The following is a 21855-nucleotide window of genomic DNA, read 5'->3' as shown; positions in this document are numbered from 1 at the left end:
GGATCCCCAGGAGAATTCTGAAGTTCAAGGCTCCCCTCTGGGTTTACTCCAGCTTGAGGCCAGGAGGCTTGGCTTCCACCATTGGACTGGCTGTTCCAGGCTTTGGGGAGGGGCAATGTAAACTCCTAGGCACTTTGGAGGCTCTATGTTTGGAGACAAGAGGCTCCAGCAACTTGAGGGCAGCCTGAGGAAGGAGAGTCACATGCATGGAAAAGTTGGAGGCAAAAGCAACGTGAAAGCTAGAGAAGGATGAATAGAAATGGTAAAAAGATCTGAGTGGTTGGGGGAGGAGCTGTGATGCTATGAAGGGCAGAGTTTGGTTAGAGATCCCTCTGCCACCCACTTCCACATACTCTTTCTCTATTCCATTTTGCCTCTTCTTGTTTTCCTTACTCAACTTTGTCTCTCATTAGTCCTGGCTCCATGGACAGCCACACAGCTCTGATAGTTTGAGTAATCCAATAGCTTGAGAACCAAGGACACCTATGGCAGTAAGACAATCAATAGACCCATTTCTGTTTTCTAAGTGTAACAGTCTGCTAGGCTTAGCAGATTTGGGGGTTTAGAAAATTATTTCATGTTTATAATTTAAAAACATTTTAATTATTACAAAACTTTACAAAAACCTTACTAAAGAAGTTGAAATTAAAGCTGATCCTCTTACAGTCTTCCTGAATCTCTGTCCTTCAGGGCAGCAATGTCCCTCATGGGCAGTATGGGCCCTCATTTCCTGGTCTTGCTCCTATCTGGTTTCTTGTGATCCTGATAGAAATCCTGGAAAGGCAAGTGACCTATAGTTATAGAGGAAGAATACCATGTGGATTTCTGACATGTAAATTTGTGGGACACCATTGATAGGCCTCCAAATTTTGGGGTTTCTTTTGGAAAAATCCCTCATTTTTTCCTGATAAATCAGATTTATATTTCTGTAAGTTTAAATTACATAAAGCTCTGTGGTCTTGTGTAGGCTGCAACTTGACAAACGGAGACAAAAAACACTAAGCAAAGGTGTGAAGAACAACTTTACATTTTTATAGCATTTTTCACAACAATTGTATACAGAGGCACTTCTCAGGAAGTTGCAACAAATTTTCTTATAGATTCCATTGGGGTGTGAATTCTGATGCTTAATTCTGACCTTCTGAAGTTCATGTGATAGTGTGGAGGACTCTAAAAATGTCTCTTTGTCCTTTTTCTTTTTCTTTACATTCTCTCAAATTTTTATGTATTTATCTATGTAAATACACAAATATTTATTCAACATTTATTGATATATTACACAATAGGAGATTGAATGATAAACAAGATGTAGTTCTGAATTCGACTTCTAGCACTTACTAGCTTTGTGTCTAGTTTTATCTATAAAATAGAAAGTATATATCCTTCACCTCAATGGTGTATATATTATACAAGGATATTGTATGTCTCCTACTCAAGGAAAAACTGCCTATAAAGTCTTAAGGACAAGATCCAACAGTCATTCAATTATTAGTATTGGGAACTGATTATGTGTATATCAGGCACTGTTCTAGGGATTATCACAATAACACTAAATTGCTACCCTCAACTTACTTCTAGTTGAGAGACACAGAAAATGCAGGAGTAAATACAAAAGTTTTAGATACAAATAAGTAAAAAAAAAAAATAGTTGGAGGTGGGGGAGTTTTAACTAGGGCTGTCAAGGAAGGCATCTTGGAGGAAGTATCCTTTTGAGTTGGGACCTGATGAGAAAAAAGAAGCCCTGCACAGACCTGATGTTAAGCCATTCCAAGTTATCAATGCGAATTTCCAGAGGCAAGGATGAGTTCATGAATTTAAGATCCAGAAAGTTTAAGATCCAGGCTTGGGCTTTTTGATAACCAGTGAGTACAAAAGGAGGAACTTAGAAAAATAAATTTAAAAAATTTAGATGTGCTAGGGCCTTTGCAGTCCACTGAAAGGAGTTTGAATTTGTTGCTGTGCAGAGCTGCAGAATGTCTTTGGCAAACCGGGGTAGGGGTCACGGACTGCCTCAGACTCACGGATCAGGGAGAAGAGCTGAGCATCAGTTGTGGTTCACATTTGACCATTTTCAGGAGTGGATTTAGGGAGAAATACTCATCTGAGAGATCTTTTGAAAGTATAATTAATCAGTTTGGATATAAGGAAAATATCAAAGAAATCCAGGCTGACTGAAGTTTTAGCTTGAATAAATGGAATGCATGGTGGTTTCATTCTTGCTGAGAAGAAAAACTTGGATTTGGTCAAGAGTTCGGCTTTGGTCAGGCTACAGTTAAGATGCTTGTCATACACCTAAACATGAAGAGCCAAGAAAGCAGCTAGCAGTGTAAATCTTAGGGCAATTTCTGAGCTGACTAAATGTAAAGATCAAAGGATCTTCAGCAGTCAGTTTAGTTTTTTGAAGTTGAAATATTTTAGAAAATAATAGCATTTTTCAGTACCTACTGAAGACCAGATATTGTTCTTAGTGATTTATATGCATTAATTTATTTAATGCTCATAAGAAACCTACAAGATAGGAAATGCTATTGTATCAATATACTGATGGTGAACCGAAGCACACAGACATTAACTACCTCAGTTACATTCTTAGTATGAAATGAAAAAGTTATAATGTGAGCCTAAATAATCTGACTCTAGTTTACAGAGTATCCAGAAAAGAGAGGACTAGAATTCAACTGGAATGAGGTTGAATCAGGAGCTAGCATCTGTAAAGAAACTAAGGAGAAACAGTCAATGGGAGGGCAGAGATGAACTGTGCATGCCTAGATAAGTTAATAAACAAGAAGTCAATGTATCAAATATTGCAGAAGCAGGTGCTCCTGCAACATATGTATTAGTACAACACAAACATGACCTCTTGTACCTAAGCAAAAATGGCATAATATTGATAGGTTTCCCACTACCTCAGCAGCTATTATGTATAGTAGCTGCCCTCTTCCTATTGTGCCTTGCCCCCTCCCCTGTGTGATATCTTGCCAAGATGGTTGCTCCCACCAAAGAATAAACCCTTCTTCCCAGTATGCCCCTGTTCCCACCTAGAAAGTAACCTAATACTCGCTCACCTTCTACCATCTAGTGACATCACCGGGTCCTCCATTCCCTAGTCACTACCTCACTCAACCCCACCTCAGCCCCTACAAACCCCACCCCTCTCTATAAAAGACTCTCCCTGCCCTGGACATATTGCTTTTGTCTCTCCTTTGTTCAGAGACAGCCTGGCAGATCTATTCCCCTAATAAAGGGTTGTTGTGGCCTGGTCTGGTCTTGGTCTTCAGCCCTTTTACCTGACAAATATTTGTGAAGCACTTTACATATTTTTGTGGGCTCATATTCACACTATAGAAATATAAAAAAATAGTTGGATTATAGATTTAAATATGCAATTTAAATTTTAAATCTTTTAGAAGAAAATATAAGAAAATATATTATAAACAAGTAGTGGGAATTTCTTAAATAAAAACAGCCAATCAGAATTAAATATTTAAAATGTTAACTGCAGTTTTAGTAAGTTAAACATATTAGAACATTTAATCTTCATAAGGTGACCCCTGCTGTGCAGATGAAGCAGTTGATGTACATAAAGCTAAGTACCTATGATTGTATTGTTAGTGAGAGATGGAGCCAGGACCCAAACTCAGCAGTCTAACCATAGAAATTATGCTCTTTACCAGCCAGCCACATTAGCAAGTCTGTAAGCAATGGTGTAAATACACATTCTGTAAAGGAGAACAGGATCAACTTGGGTACTATTAATTAAACTTTTTTCATCAAAGACAAACTTCAAACTGGGAGTATACATTCATAACACACATATTGAACAAATGAGTAGATGAGCATCTAGAATATGTAGAGAACTCTTAAAATGATTAGTAAGAAAAAGACAGTTCCACAGAGAACAGGACCAAGACATAAACAGGCATATTTCAGAGAGAAAAACATAAGTCTTTTATTAACTTATTAAAAGATACTCAATCTCCTTAATAATTATAATGCCAATTAAAATAATAAGTAATCATTTGATACTTAGCAGATTGGCAAACATCAAACAACCTAAAAATAACGCTTTGGTGACAATAGAGAGCAATTTACACTGTTTATGGGATGTAAATTGGTATAATTCTGAAAATAATTTTCTATTATCTTATAAAATTGAATATGTGCACAACCTAGGCTCCAGTAATATCATTAGTCAGTATTTAACTTAGAAAAATACTTTTATATATATTTACCAAAGCATATACATAAAACGTTTACGGGAGATTAATTTAAAAATTCAAAGGAACCAAAACTGGAAATGTTATAAAATGTCCATTAATATGAGAGTGATAAAATGAATTATGATATAGTTATATGATGGAAGGTTTTCCACTGTTAATAGGTACTATTACTGTGTTGGTATGTTGTTTAAGATCAGAGGTATAGTCGGGGATTTAGCTCAGTGGTTCTGCCTCCTGCATTGCAAGCGCAAGGTCCCAAGTTCATTCCCTGGTATAAAGAAAAAAAAAAAGAAAAGAAAACTGCCAAGATCAGAGATATAAAAAACACTAGTATGCTGATACAAATAATTAAAGAATCCTAAGTGGATGATGCAGAGTAGACCTAAAGAGTAGGAGTGAAGTCCTTTGGAAGACAAGAGGAAATGAGGTCAGAAGTGCAAATGTATATGCTGTTCTTAGGAGCTCATGTATGGGAAACAAGTGAAAGACTACTTCTGTAAATTGTGAATGAGGTGGTGGGCAGTGCAGTGGTTTCCATAGTTAGTCTCTGTAGTTTCTATAATGTATGAAGTGAAGTATTTGGCTGAGGACATTGTTGGGAAACAGATTGTTGGAAAATCAGGAAGGAGAGGAAAATATTTTTTTAATGCCCAGAGAATTGGAAAATGGATAAAATAACTGACAACCTATCACCTCTGTTATAAGGGAGAAACACAATGTATAGAAAGATTAAATAAATGAAGTCTCAGAGTTAGACAGTGACAATGCATGGCTTTCCACACATGCATTCTGTCTCTAGTATGTTCTCTTAAACTTTAGTTCCAAAGAGGCAAAAATTTGCTTCTTTCTGTTGATCTTAGTGATGCCTTAAGAATAGGTGAAGTGGTATTGTTTTAAGGTATATGTGCTTTAAGGATTCATAGGGATGTGACATAGTGACAAACCTTTCATTTCTGAATCTGTTAGTAGCACCACTTTCTTAGTTGGTTTATTTTAGGAGTAAATATATAGAAAATAAATGAGCACTCTTTAAAGGATCTTTATTTTTGTTTATTAATTCATTTAAAATATTGAGTACCTACCTTGGGCCAGTAAAATAACTATTGCTCTAACTATTGCTAATGAGCACCTCCATATGCTTTCAATATTTATTTCTTTCCTAATCAAAAGCACTAAGAATTCTCTATTAGTATTCTAGTGTGGGCGGCAAAAATAGGTATAGAAGTTAGATGGTGACAATTTTTGCAGAGATAAATTAAGCACAGTAGGAAGGTGGAAGAGCAGTTCTGTGTTATATGGCCTACTAAATAGAAAGGCCTCAGAGGAGAATGAGAGAAAGAGCAGACATGGTAGATATCCATAAATCTTTCTTTCTTTTATATATCACTTAAATTCTTTTATTGGTACATTTTAGGTATACCACACATTTACATTTCTCATTGGGAACTTGTAACTTTACATGATACATCTTAGTTCTTATTTTTTCCCCATTTGTAGCCCTCCCTTCACCCTCTCCACTCTTCCCTATTTACAAAAACTTTGTTTCAATTTTTTCCATTTCTCATCATTTTTCCTTTCCCTTCTTTCCTTTCCCCTGCCCCTCCCACTACCCCTACCCCTTTGGACCTTTTCTTCCTATTTTGCATTATCAATTATTCATTCTAATCATCGGTACATTTTAGGTATACAATATAATGACATTCGTCATTGGAAATTTGCGCCGTCACATAATCTCTCTTGGTTCTGATTTTTCACCCTTGCCCAGCCCTCCCTTCAACCCCTCCATCCCTCCCTACTTACAAAGACTTTGTTTCCATTTTTCCATTTTCTCATATTAATTCCATTCCCTTCTATCCTTTCCCCTAGCCCTCCCACTTCCTTCCCCTTTGCCCCTTTTCTTCCTATTACACATTATCTATTATACATTTAGTCCTTATTTACACTTTCAGTTTCTCACACCAGAGAAACTATTTGGTATTTATACATCTGTGTCCTACTTATTTCACTTAAGAGTATTGCCTCAATGTGCATCCATTTAGCAATAAATGTCTCTAATTTCTCATTTTTTATGGCTGAGTAGTACTCCATTTTATTTAAAAAAACACATTTTCTTTATCCAGTCTTCAGTTGATGGGCATTTGGGCTGTTTCCAAGTTTTAGCTAGTAGAAATTGTGCTGCCATGAGCATGGGTGCACATATATCACTGTGGTATGATTCCTTTAATTCTTTGGGGAAGATACCCAGCAGGGGAATAGCAGAGTCAAATGGGACTTCTAGTCCTAGTACTTTGAGGTAGCTCCATACTGATTTCCATAGTGGTTGCACCAGTCTACACTCCCACCAGCAGTGGAGCAAGGTTCTTCTTTCCCCACAGCCCTGCCAGCATTTGTTATTGGTTGATTTCATGATAGCAGCCATTCTTTCTGGAGTGAGGTGAAATCTCAGCATTGTTTTCATTTGCATCTCTCGAATGACCAGTGATGTTGAACATTTTTTCATGTATTTATTTGCTATTTCTACTTCTTTGTGTGAGAAATGTCTGTTCATTTCAGATGCCCATTTTTGGATTGGGTCTTTAAATTTGGGAGGTCTGATCTTTTTAAGTTCTTAATAGATTCGAGATAGTAGACCTTTGTCTGAGGAACAACAGGTGAAGATTTTTTCCCACATTGTGGGTTGTCTCTTCACACTGCTGGTGGTTTCTCTTGCTGTGCAGAAGCAATTTTTTTTTTTTTTTTTTTGGCGCTGGGGATCAAACTCAGGTCCTTGTGTTTACACAGCAGGCGGTGAAACCACTGAGCTAAATCCCCAGCCCCAGAAGCATTTTAATAAGAAGAGATCTCACTTGTTGATTGTTTGTGCTAGTTCATGGGCTACTGAGGTTTTGTTCATGAAATCTTTTCCTACACTGATGTCTTCAAGAGTTCTACCTAACCTCTGTTCCAGCCAGTTCAGCGTTTCTATTTTAATATTTAGATCTTTAATCCATTTTGATTTTAGTTTAGTTCATGGCGAGAGATATAGGTCTAGTTTTAATCTTTGGCAAGGTGAAATCCAATTTTTTCAGTACCATTTATCAAAGAGGCTATCTTTCCTCCAGTGAGGTTGTTCGGCTCCTTTATTGAAGATGAGATGGCTGAGTGTGTCTGGTGTTGTTTCTGCATCTTCTGATCTGTTCCACTGGTCCTCAGGTCTGTTTCTTTGCCAGTACCATGCTGTTTTTATTACAGTAAAGTTTTGTAGTATAGTTGCAGATTGGGGATTGTGATACCCCCTGCCATGTCTCTATTTCATAGTATTGCTTTTGCTATTCTGGGTCTCTTCTCATTCCAAATGAATTTTTGGATTGTTTTCTCAAGGTCCATGAAGTATGATGCTGGGATATCAATTGGAGTTGCATTGAATCTATAGAGCAGTTTTGGAAGTATGGCCATTTTCACTATATTAATCCTTCCTACCCAAGAGCAGGGGATGTCTGTCCATTTTCTGATATCTTCTTCAAACTCTCTTTTCAGAGTGCTATAGTTTTCAGAGAGGAGGTCTTTGATTTCTTTTGATAGGTTGATTTCTTGGTATTTCAGTTTTTTGGACGCTATTGTGTAAGGAATTATTTGCCCTATTTCTCTCTCAGTGAGTCTGTCATTTGTGTAGAGGAAAGCCATTGATTTTTGTGTGTTGACCTTGTAACCAGCTACTTGACTGAATTTGGTTATTAAGTCTAGAAGACTTTTGGTGGAGTTCTTGGGGTCTTCTATGTACAGCATCATGTCATCTACAAATAATGACAACTGGACTTCTTCAGTTTCTATCTTTATTCCTTTTATTTCTTTCTCTTGTCTAATTGCCGTGGCTAATGTTTCCAAGGCTATATTGAACAGGAGTGGTGATAGTGGATATCCTTGTCTTGTTCTTGATTTTAGTGTGAAGGATTTCAGTTTTTGACCATTTAGTATGATGCTGGCTGTTGGTTTTTCATAGACGGTTTTTATCAGTTTGAGGTAGAGACCATCTATTCCAATTTTTTGTAGGGTTTTTATCATAAATGCCTGTTGGATTTTGTCAAATGCTTTTTCTGCAACTATGGAGATAATCATATGGTTTCTGTCCTTGGCTCTATTGATATAGTGTATTACACTGATTGATTTACGTATATTGAACCATCCCTGCATCCCTGGGATGAATCCCACTTGATCATGGTGTTTGATCTTCTTGATGATCTTCTGCATTCTGTTTGCCATTATCTTATTAAGGATTTTTGCATCTATGTTCATTAGTAAGATTGGCCTATAGTTCTCCTTTTTGGTTGTGTCTTTCTCTGCTTTGGGGATCAAGGTGATGCTTGCTTCCAGGAATGAATTTGGGAGTATTGCTTCCCTTTCAATTTCATTGAAGTGTTTCAACAGTAGTGGCAATAGTTCCTGTCTAAATGTCTTGTAGAATTCAGCAGTGAAGCCATCAGGGCCCGAGCATTTCTTCATTGACAGGTTTTTAATTACATTTTCAATTTCATTTTCTGATATTGGGTTGTTTAGAATTTTTAGGTCTTCTTCATTCAACTTTGGTAATTCATATGTATCTAGGAATCTGTCCATTTCTTCTGTGTTTTCCATCTTATTGGCCTATAGGTTCTGGAAGTAGGTATTGATGATCCTCTGGATTTCTGCTGGGTCCGTTGTAATTTCACCCTCTTCATTCCTAATTGCATGGATTTGGGCCTTTTCTTTCCTTCTTCTGATAAGGTTGGCTAAGAGTTTGTCACTTTTGTTGATTCTTTCGAAGAACCAACTCTTGTCTTCATTGATTTTTTGTACCATTCTCTTAGTCTCCATTGCATTGATTTCTCCTCTGATCTTTAAAATTTGCTCTCTTGTATGAGCTTTGGGGTTGTACTCTTCTTCTTTTTCTAGAAGCTTGAGGTGCAGCATCAGCTTGTTTCATTGGGCTCATTCTGTTTTCCTAATAAGCATATTCACTGCTATGAATTTCCCTCGCAAGATTTCTTTCATTGTGTCCCATAGATTCCAATATGTTGTATTGTCATTGTCATTGAATTGAAGGAACTGTCTGATTTCTTCTTTAATTTCCTCTGTGACCCATTGGTTATTCAGAAGTGTGTTGTTCAATTTCCATGTGTTTATGAAATTCTTTGAGTTTCTTTTGCTATGGATCTCCAATTTCTTCACACTACTGTCTGATAATATACAGGGGATAACTTCAGTTCCTTTGCACTTACTTAAACATGTTCTATGTGTGAGTATGTGGTCTATTTTGGAGAATGACCCATGTGCAGCTGAGAAGAAAGTGTATTCTGATTTTGTGCAGTGGGAAACTCTGTAAACATCTGTCATTTGTCCAAGAGTTTGATTGAGTTCTAGTAGTTCATTACTCATTTTTTGTCTAGTTGATCTATCTGTGACAGTGTGGTATTGAGGTCCCCCACTACTATTAATTCGTGCTTATTTTTTCATGTTTGTTAGTATTTGTTTTATATAGTTGGGTGCACTAGTGTTTGGTGCATAGATATTTAAGATTGTCATCTCTTCCTGTTGGATTGTTCCCTTTACAAGGATGTAGTGTCCTTCTTTGTTTCTCTTAATCAGTGTTGGTTTGAAATCCACTTGATCTGCAAAGAGGATAGCTACTCTTGCTTTTTTCAGTTTACCGTTGCATGGAGTATTGTTTTCCACTCTTTAACTTTCAGTCCATGAGTTTCCTTTTGAATTAAGTCTGTTTCTTGTATGCAGTATATTGTTGGATTTTGCTTCTTGACCCATTCTGCCAGTCTATTTTTTTTTGATTGGTGAATTGAGGCCATTAACATTGATGGTTATAACCGACATGTATTGACTTATCATTGTCATGACTTTTTCTTTTTGTTGTGTTCTCCCCCATAACATTTAATTTCTTGTTGCACTATATGGGTTCATTCTGCCGGGTTTCCTGGGGTTGTGATCCTCAATGTTTGTCCCTAGGATATTGTCTAAAATGTTTTGGAGTGCTGGTTTGGTATTCACCAAGTTCCTAAGGTGCTCTTTGTCATGACAGTATCTTATTTCTCCATCAATTTTGAAAGATAGTTTTGCAGGGTACACCAATCTGGGTTGGAGGCTGTTTTCTTTTAGGGCTTGGAATATGTGACTCCAAGCTCTTCTTGCCTTGATGGTTTGTGTTGAGAAGTCTGCTGTGATTCTGATGGGCTTTCTTTTGTATGTGATTTGTTTCTTTTCTCTAACTGCTTGTAGAACTTTGTTCTTCTGTTGAGTTTCTGGAATCTGAACAATTATATGTCTATGTGTAGATTTTTTTTGATCAACGCTAGTTGGAGTCCTATATGCTTCACTTATCTGTATGTCAAGTTCTTTTCCCCTGCTTGAGAAGTTTTCTGCCATTACTTCTGTGAACATTTTTTATGTCATCTGCACTCTCTCTTGTTTTTTCATCGATTCCAATCAGTCTTATGTTATTCTTCTTTGCATCATCTAGCAGCTGCTGGATTGATTTCTTGTGTTCCCTTACAATTTTGAAGCAATTTTTCTTTTCCTGGTCACTAATTGCAATCTTATCTTCTATATCTGAAATTCTGTCCTCACATTCACTCATTCTGCTGTGTAGAATTTTAGTGGAGTTTTTGATATCCTGGAAATCTATTTGCATCTGTTTTATGGATTCCATTTTTTTCCTATGTTGGGTTTCATCATGTTTCTCAGCTCTTTTCTAGATTTATTAATAATGTCTTGCAGTGCAAGCACAACCTCTGCTGTTATCTGAGAAATTATTTCTGATTTCATTTTTTCCAGATCCCCTTTTGTTGCCAGTTCAGTGGGTCCAGGTGGTTGAGTATCAGAGTGTTCCATCTTATTTCCCTTTGGGGTTGCTGTAGGTGATCTGGAAGTCTGTTTTTGAGACTTATTTACATGTCTTCTCTTTTCAACTTGGTGTGGGGGATGCTGTTGGCGCCCATGCAGTTCACCTCCTCTGAGCTGGGAGAAGTGGGACAGCAGCTCAGAAGCCCCTACCTCTGGGTTGAGAGCAGCGAGTCAGACAGCAGCCTGGAAGCCCCTCCTCTGGGCTAGGAGTGGTGGTTCGAAGGCTCTGAAGCCCCTTCCTCTGGGCTGGGCTCAGTGGGATGGACAGTGGCCTGGAAGCCCCTTTCTAAGCCAGGAGCAGTGGGACAGAATCTCAGAAGCCCCTTCCTCTGGGCTGGGAGCGGTGGGACAGATGGTAGCCTGGAAGCCCAGATATCCATGAATATTTAGAGAAATTTTGCTATAAAAATACAGTTAAATGGAAACAATTTGAGGGGATATTGGGGCCTGTACAGGATTGATTTTCCTTTTGTTTTTCAGGGAGAGATTGTGATTGTTAATTGGTTTTGGGAATGTTTTTGAGGGTGTTCTGAATGAGATTAATATTTATATTGACAGAAAAATGTATTATTCTCTCTTATATAAGCCAATCTCACATCTAGTCTGTTGGAGGTCTCAGTAGAACTTGTCTGACTGAGTAAGGGAGACTCTGTATTCTCTTCTTCTGACTTTTTTTTGGGGGGGGGTACCGGGGATTGAACTCGGGACCTTGAGCTTGCAAAGGAGGCAGTGGAATGACTGAGCTAAATTCCCAGCCCCATCTGACAGTTTTTGAGTTGGGATATCAGTCTTTGGCCTTCAGACTGGGAATGGAGTATATACCATTGGCTCTTCTGTTCTCATGCCTTCATTTTCAAATTGGAACTACGTCATTAGCTGAGTCTACTGCAGATTTTATTCTCTCTCAGACTCCATAATTTTGAGAGTCAATTCTCTATATCTATGTATCTATGTATCTATCTATCTATCTATCTATCTATCTATCTATCTATCTGGCATCTCGTATTGGTTTTATTTCTCTGGAGATTCCAACACAGAGATGCTGTAAGATTTGCATGCATGTGCACATGTGCATGTGTGTATTAATTAGAATGCTACAGTAAAATGTGGAAATTGATGATCTGGAAAGGGCAATTGCTGTAACAATTTTCTTGATTATTATAGAGTGATATTTAGTGCACAAGGGAGAGAGTTGTATAGATTTTTTATATAAAAAGAGAAAAGACGAACAGTTGAAGGTACAGGTATATCCAGGATTGTGAATATAATGTTGAGAGCTTTTTAATTGCCTTTATCCTTTCAACTTACAAGCAAGTTCCACATTTGTGAGAAGTAAATTCAGGTGTTGAGTATTTGATAATCAATGGATAGGCAGTTAGTTGAAAAGTAAATAATTTTAAAGGACAAAATGAACTCATAAATAATACCCCAGATAAAATAAACTTTGATACATCTCTAATATCTAATTTCTATGTCTTTATTTTAATCTCTTAATATATTTATCAAAAATATATAACAATTGAGAAAATTAGACTTTATTTTCTTACAGAATGGACAACAGTAGAACTGAAAAGGTAAGTAGACCTTATCAAGGTCCTTGGATAAGTATAAGATCACTCGCTGCTCTTATCAGAGAGTGACTTGGTACTCTGAAATGGGACTATGAAATCTGACATATTTTTAGTTTTGCTTTTTTTAAAAGAAGCTCAAATATTTTACCTTGTGCTGTCCATTTTCCTGTACAGTGCAGAAATAGTTTAACATTTATCTATGAGCAAACTTTACTCTTGTAATCCTAGAGAGTTATGGAGATCTTGGTTTATTCATCACATAGCTTTCATTTGCCCATAGGTGGCTTTTCCTGTGAATAGCAATCATTTCTAAGTAGCCTGCTACTTCCAGAATGATAAAAACCTGTATTTTACTGATCTCTAATTTCAGCCTGTGTACCTGTTTCCCAAACAAGAGACTGTGCATGTACACAATAAAGTGTTCATGTTGAAACAACTAATTCAAAGTTTTGACATTTACAACACTAAAATTTTAACTTCCAGGGAATATAGGGTGCTGAGTCATAACTAGGAAAAAATCCATAGGACTGGATAACTCTAGGTGGAGAAATCAAGCCACCCACGAGAACTGTCAGTAATAGACTGGGGAGTTTTTTTCTTCTACTTTTGCTTTTCTTTCTGCTTCCTTTGTCTATAGGATTAAATTTTGAAATAGCATGAAGAACTGTTTGCTACAGTTTCATTGTGAGTTTTGTTCATTCAGGTGAATCTTCTAATACAAAATAAACTTTCTGCCTTCACTAATTTTGAGCAGCATAATTCTTAAAGCCAAGCATGCCATCTCATTGTCCAAAGATATTAGGTTAATTTGCAAAGTACTTTCCTATAAGTAGATGTTGTTCCAGTGATGAATTCTGTGATTTTTAATTTTTTTAAGGTGTGTATGTATGTGTATGTGTGCATACGTGTGTGTGTGATGAGCAATTGTCATGTTATTTTCGGTTTAGTGGAGCTGCTGTCTGAATATGAGCTGTTTTCATTGTGTATGTGTTAGTGTATTCGTATAAAAAAGAGGCAGATAAGTACCACCCAGAAAATCCCTGATGATAGTGTCTCAGGGTTTTTTTAGTTGTTGTTATTGATGTTTAATTTTATTTTACATATGTATTATTTATGAAAACTTTATGAATCTTTCCAAAATACATTTCAACTGAATTGGAAATATTATCACAAAATCGCCTAGTATGCATCAACAGGCTTTGTGACCTGTTTTATAAATGTGCCTTTTTGTTGTTTACTTAATAAATCACATATGCAGAAAGAGAAAAAACAAATGATTTATAAAATATTTATGAGAAACTCTAGTATGCCTTTTTTTTAAAGTACAAGGGACAATTAGGTCAAGGACTTGTCATGCAGTTCACAAAAGGGGTCTAAATGGAGGGAAAACAGAAATTTTTCCTAAGTCGAAGGTCAGTGTTCAAATGAAATAACTTTAACTTTGAATTTCTCTTACTTCTTCAGAGTTGGTTACTACCCAGTTTACACCAGAGACTTTTAGCATTTAACCAAAAGAAATGCAAATTACTGATGGGGCTTGTATTTGTCCTCTCCTATCAGTTTCTATGAGAAAGGAAGACTTATTTTGTCTCTTTTCTTGCTTAGGAAAAAGAGAGTGTAGCATTACAGTTCTTGTTTGCTGTGAAGGAAGAATAAGTATATCAGTTTGATTGAAAATGTCAGAAATGTTTTGGGAAATGACAGAAGCAGAATTCTGAGGTGGGAAAGGTCTGACATATAGGAACTGCAGCGCCTGCTTTGTTTGTCTTTTGATTTAATACACCCACTGAGTTTTTAAGCATATTATGGCAGAAAAGTGAATTGTAATTTGCAAACCTCGCTAGAGTGTTTTGTGGACATTTGTCCTTGTTTTACCTCCATGTTCAAATAAATAAATAAATAAATAAATAAATAAATAAATATTATGGATTTTTGTGAAGTGTCTAGTGGGCTTTTTTTCCTGATAGAGAATCATAAACCTTTTCTGTGCTTTCAATTGGAAAGAAGGGAGGGGAAGGGGTATTTAAAGTAACATTATTTTAAAAAAAGGTGCCCTTTACCTATAGAGAGTCTCTATTGCATACATGGCTGATGCTGGAAGTGTTTGTGGTTTAATGGAAATAAATTAATAAGAATCAGCCCTCACACTAAAGAAATTGGATCACACCCATAGTTATTCTTATGTTTTAAATTTTTTTCATTTGTTTACTTTTGTGCATTTTGATGAGGCACTTCAGTTCCAGTGCCTTCATTTTCATATTCACATAGTGGGGTCCATAATATGCTTTCATAACCCTGCTGAGAGGATCAATGAGGTCCATGTACATGAAGGGGTTTAATAAATAGTAGGTGATTTGAGCTTTGTGGATGAAAGGTGCTACGTGAGTACAAAGTAGAGCAGCCTCCCACAGGTAATGCCTTTGCCTGGATAACTCTGATTATAGGCTTTCTTTATCTCTTCAAAGCAGAGATTTTCCTCCTTGATTCCTTCCTGTATCTTCATTGCTGAAGCTAAGATGCCTGTTTACTCAGTACCATTTCCTTTTGAGCATGCAAACACCAATCAAGGAACACACTTACAAGAAGATTTGTTTACTTAAGTCCACACATGGTCAATCACATAAATGCAAATATCAAAAAGGAACAGTGTGAAAGGAAGTGCACAGCAGCCCCCAGATGGCCCTCAGAAACTCTGCCGTCTCAGGTGGAACCAAATTTTAGAATACGTATTTTAAAATAAAGAGAATATTCCAGAAAATTGAATAAAATATTTGTTAGAATTATTTAAATTTGACTTTGTTATATTCCCCTCTTCTGTACAGCTATAGATAAAAAGCAGTAGGAAATAATTTTTCACAGCATTTTAAACCATCTTTACATTTAGAAAAAAATAATTTGTCCATCACAACAACTTCATGTGTCCGGAAAGGTCTGTGTGCTCAAAAAGGCTGTGTACTTTGTCAAAAAATACCCCACTAAGTGACAATATATAGTTTAGAACAAACATTCAGTATTTCTTTTCACATTTTCAGGGATGGCATATTTCATTTCTGATCAGTGTGATGGGCAGTGATAGTGAACCTTTTAGAGCTTTCAATGATGACAAACATTCTGCTGCAGCACGTGTGCCATCGGTTTGCCACCACTGGAGTAGCGGCTATCTACAGTGGTGTGCTCATGTTTTTTAGACTCTGCTCTGTATCTGAGGAGAGTGGTACAGGAATTGATTAGTGATGTGAGTGGGTAGAGACAGGGCCATGAGGAATATATTTGCCAACTCAGAAATGTACCATATTGTGTGTATTTTTTTTTGAATAATGAGTTTGCCTCTGTATTCAAATAAAATAGGGAATCTCTGAACAATTTGTACCAGGGGTATGGATTAGGCCTGCTAGTTAACCATGTTTTGCAAAGCATAACTTCTTGATCTTGGAGAATTTAATGGAACTTCTCCTTTATCTGAATTTCTGAGTTTGAAATGCAGCAGATGATCGTGAGCATGGTACGAGTATACATTTCCTTGACCGTTCTCTCCATCTCCTTTATCTATTTACTTATCAAAAATACTTATTATCACAAAAACTTCCACTTGTCTTTTAAAAATTCACACAGTACTTGAATTCAGTGAAATCTGTTTAGGAAAGTTCAAGCATGAGTATGGAGTCAGAATGTAGAGGCAGTAACAAACTTTAAATAGTCATTGGTAAAATGGAGGAGAAACAAGGACTACAATATGAGTAGAAGTAATCTAGCAGGAATTTTATTAGGAATCAGGTAAATGACAGTCTGTAGTTGGTATTAGTAAGTATAGTATTGCTGAGTAAGTTATTTTGGGAAAGCATTAATATTATGATAAATAATTTAGCCCTATCAACCCTGGGAAGTATCTTATCTTAAAAGACACATCAGAAGACACGTCTTTTGGCTTTTAAGAAAATGATGTAAGATTTATACAGGTAAAGTTATTTCTGAAGCTGACTGTACTTGGATGCATGACCATATTGATATTTTCTCATCAGTTTACAGACAGTTGGCCTACTTTAGTGATGAGTCATTTAGTTCCACTTTCAATCTTGGCATTGAAAAATATATAGATATCTCCAGGGCAGAAAATAAAGATATATCTCTTGCTTCTAAATTAGATTGAGACTAAATGATCTGTTAATTTGTTACTTTTACCAGAAGGTTTTTTACAATGACATTTTTATAAAAATTGCTCTAATATATTTTTATAGGTAGGAAGAACCACTTTAAAGTACAGTAAAGATGGCTGGGGATTTAGCTCAGTGGTTCTGCCGCCTGCCTCACAAGCACAAGGTCCCAAGTTTGATCCCTGGTACCAAGAAAAAAAAAAAAAGTGCAGTGAAGATTAGAATCTATAACTCCCAAATTTGTATCTTCAGCCCAAACACCTTGAGTTTCAGAGCAAATAACCTAGCACAAAAGAAAATACAGAATTTAGCAACAAATAAGAGATGTGACCCTGGAAGTGGCTTCTCTGACCCTCCTGTCACCAACATCACCATGTTCTATGATTTTACTTCTTAAATAATTCTAAAGGCTGCCCATTTCAGTCTGGTTTCATACTTCATAACCGTAGGTCTAACTTTAGGAGAAGCTACCAATCTCTCCCTGGATTTCTAATGGCGTCCCAACTAACATTGCTACATTTATCTTTGCCCCACTCTACTGTCTGTTTTCCAGAATGATCTTTTCAAATTAAGCTGGTGCAATATTTTTGATACAAAACTGGAGCGAATATCTTCATTTTTATAAACAAATTGATTCTGCTGTAGGACTTGGCTGCTTAGGTATTGGAAAAAAATTTAGAGAGTATATTGGATTTAGAGCAAGGAAGCTGGAGTCAGATTGACTGAGCTCAACTCCTGAATTTACATGCTATGTGTTGTGAAGCAAATTACGTATCTTTTACAGCCTTGTCCTTTTTCCTTATGTGTATGATGGGAATAACAATAGTCTTTAACTTACAGACGTTTTTGCTAATCAAATGAGATTATCCCAATAAGTTTTTTAGTGTAGTGCTGGGCATGATGTAGTGGAAACCATTCTCGGGGTTCCTTGGGTCAATCTCACTGCCTGCCTCCAACCGCCATAGCCTCTGTGCTTGGTCACACCCACAGGAAGTCTCACTGAGGTGCTCCAGCTTGTGATTCATATTGTTTGCCTTCTATATGCTTTTACATTGAACAGCTGACCCCTGAAACCATGTTCAAAATGAACCAAATCCCACTCCTAACCTCTTCTTTCTAGTCTGGGTTATGCCTGCTCCTCCAAAACAGGGCATCTACCTCTTTGTGGCAAGACTTTTCCTTCTCTTCTCTCTCTGAAACAAACCAGTCTAATACCACACAATAGATCTGTTGTGGGGAGACTGGAGTTAGGAGGACAGGAGAGGACATAAAAGGCACGAGGTAGGCAAAGAGATGGAAATAAAATAACTACTTAAATCTTGGCCTCTCTTTTTTATATAAGGATGGGGAAAAAAGAAGCTGTTTTGTTTTTGTTCTTATTAACTTCTCTTGTTATTCCACACTCAAACTCCTTTGTACTTACTTGATCTAGCATCCTTTAATGCTGAGTTACATCCAGGTATATGAGTCGTGTATTGTACCCATGCTCTTCCCTTCTTTCTCTGCCTGGTTCATTTCTCCTAGTACTTCAGAGCTCAGATCCAACTATTCAGGAAAGCCTGCTCTAATGCACCATGCAATGACAAGTCCACCTGTTGCATACTTTATATTTCTCTATGTTTCTCTACCCATCATAGTTTGTAGTGACATTTTTAATCATACATGAGATCTGCCCTCTACCAGACTGAAACCTCTAGGAGAGTAGGGATTATATATATATATATATATATATATATATATATGGACAGAAATTTTTGGAATCAACAGAGTGTTTAGCATACAATAATTTATTAAATATTTTTGGCTAATTAAATGGATAATTTTAAATAAGCAGTGAGATTCAAACTGACTTTTAAAATGTATTTTGATGTTTAAGATTTGTAAACCTGCAAAGAACAGCAAACATGTAGTAATCTATTCTTAATTATGTTATTGCTGAAGAACAATTTTATGTTTCAATTTTCCTGTTGCCTTCATTGACCAAGCATAGGAATTAGTTATTACTGCTTTCTGTTGTCTGCATTGATTATTGCAAACTACTGGCATTTAGAATTAATCTTTTGATAAAATGTTATAAGGTTACATATTGATGCATAAGTGCATGAACATGAGGATGTGTGCGCATGCGTGCGCGCGCACGCACGCACACACACAGACACACACACACACACACAGACAACGATAGATAAGGACTTTTTTTGTTAGAATGATATTAACTGTAGATTCTCCAAAACTTCTTTTTCTATAACTTCAAGCAATGGTGGGGGCATCCATTTATAGGTGGCCTTTGTGAGCTTCAAGTTAAAATTTCAGAAATATTCAAATGCTCCCTTTAAACTCACAGTTCTCCATTGTGATTTAAAAATTTGCATTATCATTTTAAAGGATTAATTTTACTTGGCAGTCCTTCAAAGATTCTGCTCTTAAAATCACTTTGGGAATTAACAAATACATTTGGTTTCTAAATCTGCTCAGTTTGGCACCTTCAGCTCTAAAGCTCTGAGCTTGCTTCCTTCTCCTTGTTGCTATCCCAGTTAACTCAGAGCAAGGAATAAGTCTCCAGTAGACTTACAAGAAGGCTATTCAGAGGTCTTTTCTCTTCTGAGGGACAATGACGCTTGACTATTTTGCTGGAAATGTTATCAATTAACAATTAATAAAATGTTGACCAGAGTAATACTAATATTCAGAGTACTGGCAAGTCAGTTGCACTTCTGCTAATAAAGGTAGAGTATACCTGGAAATCTTATTGGAGACTAAATGCATCTGTTCATTGTGCTGTTAACCTGCTTTTTCCAGTCTGCTCCATTCACTGGCATTAGCATAATCCATACCATGATGTCCTAGTAATATGTTCATCTTCTTTTCCAGGAACACTAAGAAGAAAGTAGCAATAATTATATTGAAGTGATGCTGTAGATAATTACCATCTCTCTTGGTCTTTTGAATATTTAGAAGATTTTTTGCCCTCTTATAGGTTGTCAAATTTTAATGTCAGAAACATGATGTGCAAGTGCTATTTTTAAAAAACATTGATCTCATTGTCTTAATTGCAGAATTAACAAAGAAACATTATAGAATAGCAAAAAAGAGGTAAAATAAAAATTTCATCATATTATTCCATCATATCTAGTACCTTTTCGATGTGAACCCTTATAAGTTTTATTTTCACATGCATTTTTAAGTAATTGTAATCATATGTTTGTAAATTCAGTTTCCTTTGACATTCTTTCAGAAATACATTCATAGTAAAACATAAAAGTTTAAAAAAATAATTATTATATTATCTAGCTAATGGATATGACATAATTTGCCCAAACATGCCCTATTATTGCATATTTGGGCTATTGAAACTCAAGATATTAAATATCATTGTCATGAATAGTTTTGTGGAAAGACATCTGATTTTATTTTCTTAAAAGAAATTCACAAAGTGGTATTACTGCTTGAATTTTGAAGGGTTGAGATTAATAACATTCTTCTACTTGAAGTGCTATGTGGTCTCAGAAGGAAAGGACCGCTGTGAGCTTACATGATAATTCTGTAAGAGCTTTATTCAGTTGGACAGTTTTAAATGCCCTTTCAAGCATCTTTGCTATTTTCCCTTCTTGGAACCAGATGAAATATCTTCATCTGTGGAAATATCAACAGCAGCAGAGCAATAACTACGTCCTCAGTGCTTATGTCAATGTACAGGACCCATCATTTATGTTACTATACATAATGACTACAGTCCTGTGAAGTAGATATTATTATTATACCTACTTTACTAATCGAATAAAGAAGGTTCAAGATTGTTAGGTGACTCCCCTAAGGTTACACAGGTAAATAAATGATAGAATTGGGACACAAAATCTAGTCTGGAGATGCCTTCACAGCTGCATTATAAGGCCTCTCTGAAACTGTGGACATAGTTTTCCATAATGTTGGTGAGAAATACCAAAACTCTGTGCTCTGCACATTTTAATTGCCACTTTCACTGTTTGCTAAGGTTAGTAAGTGCTATTTCATCAGGCAAGGACTTTGCAGATATAGTAATCACTTTAGGGAGATATACTGGATACAATTAAAGAATAGACCATATATTTCTGGGTGTCTGGGTGACTAGACTGAAAAATTCATGACCAAAAAACCATATCTTTTGTACATTATCACTTTTAAGTCTGCTATTTATAGAGAGGACATTTATTCCACGTTGAGTGGATCCTTAATTCCAAATGCTAACTGATTCCCTCATAAATTTTTACTCACCCAAAACAATTGTCAAGACTCTGCTTGACAAGTGCACCTGGAAGTTACTCAGAGTTCTTTTTTATCCATTAAATTCCATTCCTTATATTAAATTTAATATCTCACTGGGGGATTGCAAAAATCTATTACTTAGAAAAAAATAAAACAAAGTACACATACAAACTGATAAAACCTAACCAGGTATACAGCCTATGCAAACACTTTCATTACCAAAAAACAAAAAAATTAAATTCCCAAGGGGCGAGATGATGGTCTGGGAAGATGGTCCTTCTCCTCCTCCCTACTCCTTTTCTCCTCCATAGACTAGATAAGATTATAGACCCTGGATGGCACAGCCCCAGGAGACAGTTACATTATGTATCCTTCTTCCTTGTTGCCTTTCTGCGCATGCCCTGATCGTGAGACAATCACGCTAGTTCAGCCTAGGCCACGTAGGTCACGTAGCACAAGTTACCCCGCCTTCTCTTCCTGTTTGTCTTACAGTATGAATAAAGAGTGCGCAGGACCCCAGGCAGTCATTAACCATTGGCCGTTAGCTCCCGACAGGCTATGGCTCCACCTGGTCCCAGCTTTAAACCATCATCTTGGTATGTATCCATCTTTCTTATTGTTTTTCAATTTTCTTCATCACCCACAGCTCTCCTCAGCTTTGGACCCTATGCTGTGTGGGTCGTGGCATTAAATACGTAGAATAAAAAAGGAATAAGTATTTGAATAGATATATAAAATGTAATAGTGCTATGTAATCAAGTGCTATTTCACTCAACTCTTAAAATACCATCCATAAATTTTAAC

General features: G+C 36.5%; 1 long non-coding RNA gene across 1 annotated transcript; it reads right to left on the bottom strand.

The window, feature by feature from the left end:
• Positions 1 to 631: 631 nt before the first annotated feature.
• LOC110347760 (uncharacterized) lies at positions 632 to 21424 on the bottom strand. The gene is made up of 3 exons (XR_002392553.2): positions 21061 to 21424; positions 19547 to 19685; positions 632 to 774 (listed from the first exon to the last, which is right to left on the bottom strand). It is a non-coding gene; the product is annotated as an uncharacterized LOC110347760 (long non-coding RNA).
• Positions 21425 to 21855: the final 431 nt, after the last annotated feature.

This window comes from Heterocephalus glaber, unplaced genomic scaffold, assembly GCF_053883595.1.
Source record: "Heterocephalus glaber isolate CG9 unplaced genomic scaffold, H.glaber_assembly_v1.0 deba00001481, whole genome shotgun sequence".
Classification (NCBI taxonomy): domain Eukaryota; kingdom Metazoa; phylum Chordata; class Mammalia; order Rodentia; family Bathyergidae; genus Heterocephalus; species Heterocephalus glaber.
Note: the sequence above shows the minus strand (reverse complement) of the source record. Positions and strands in the feature narration are given on the sequence as shown.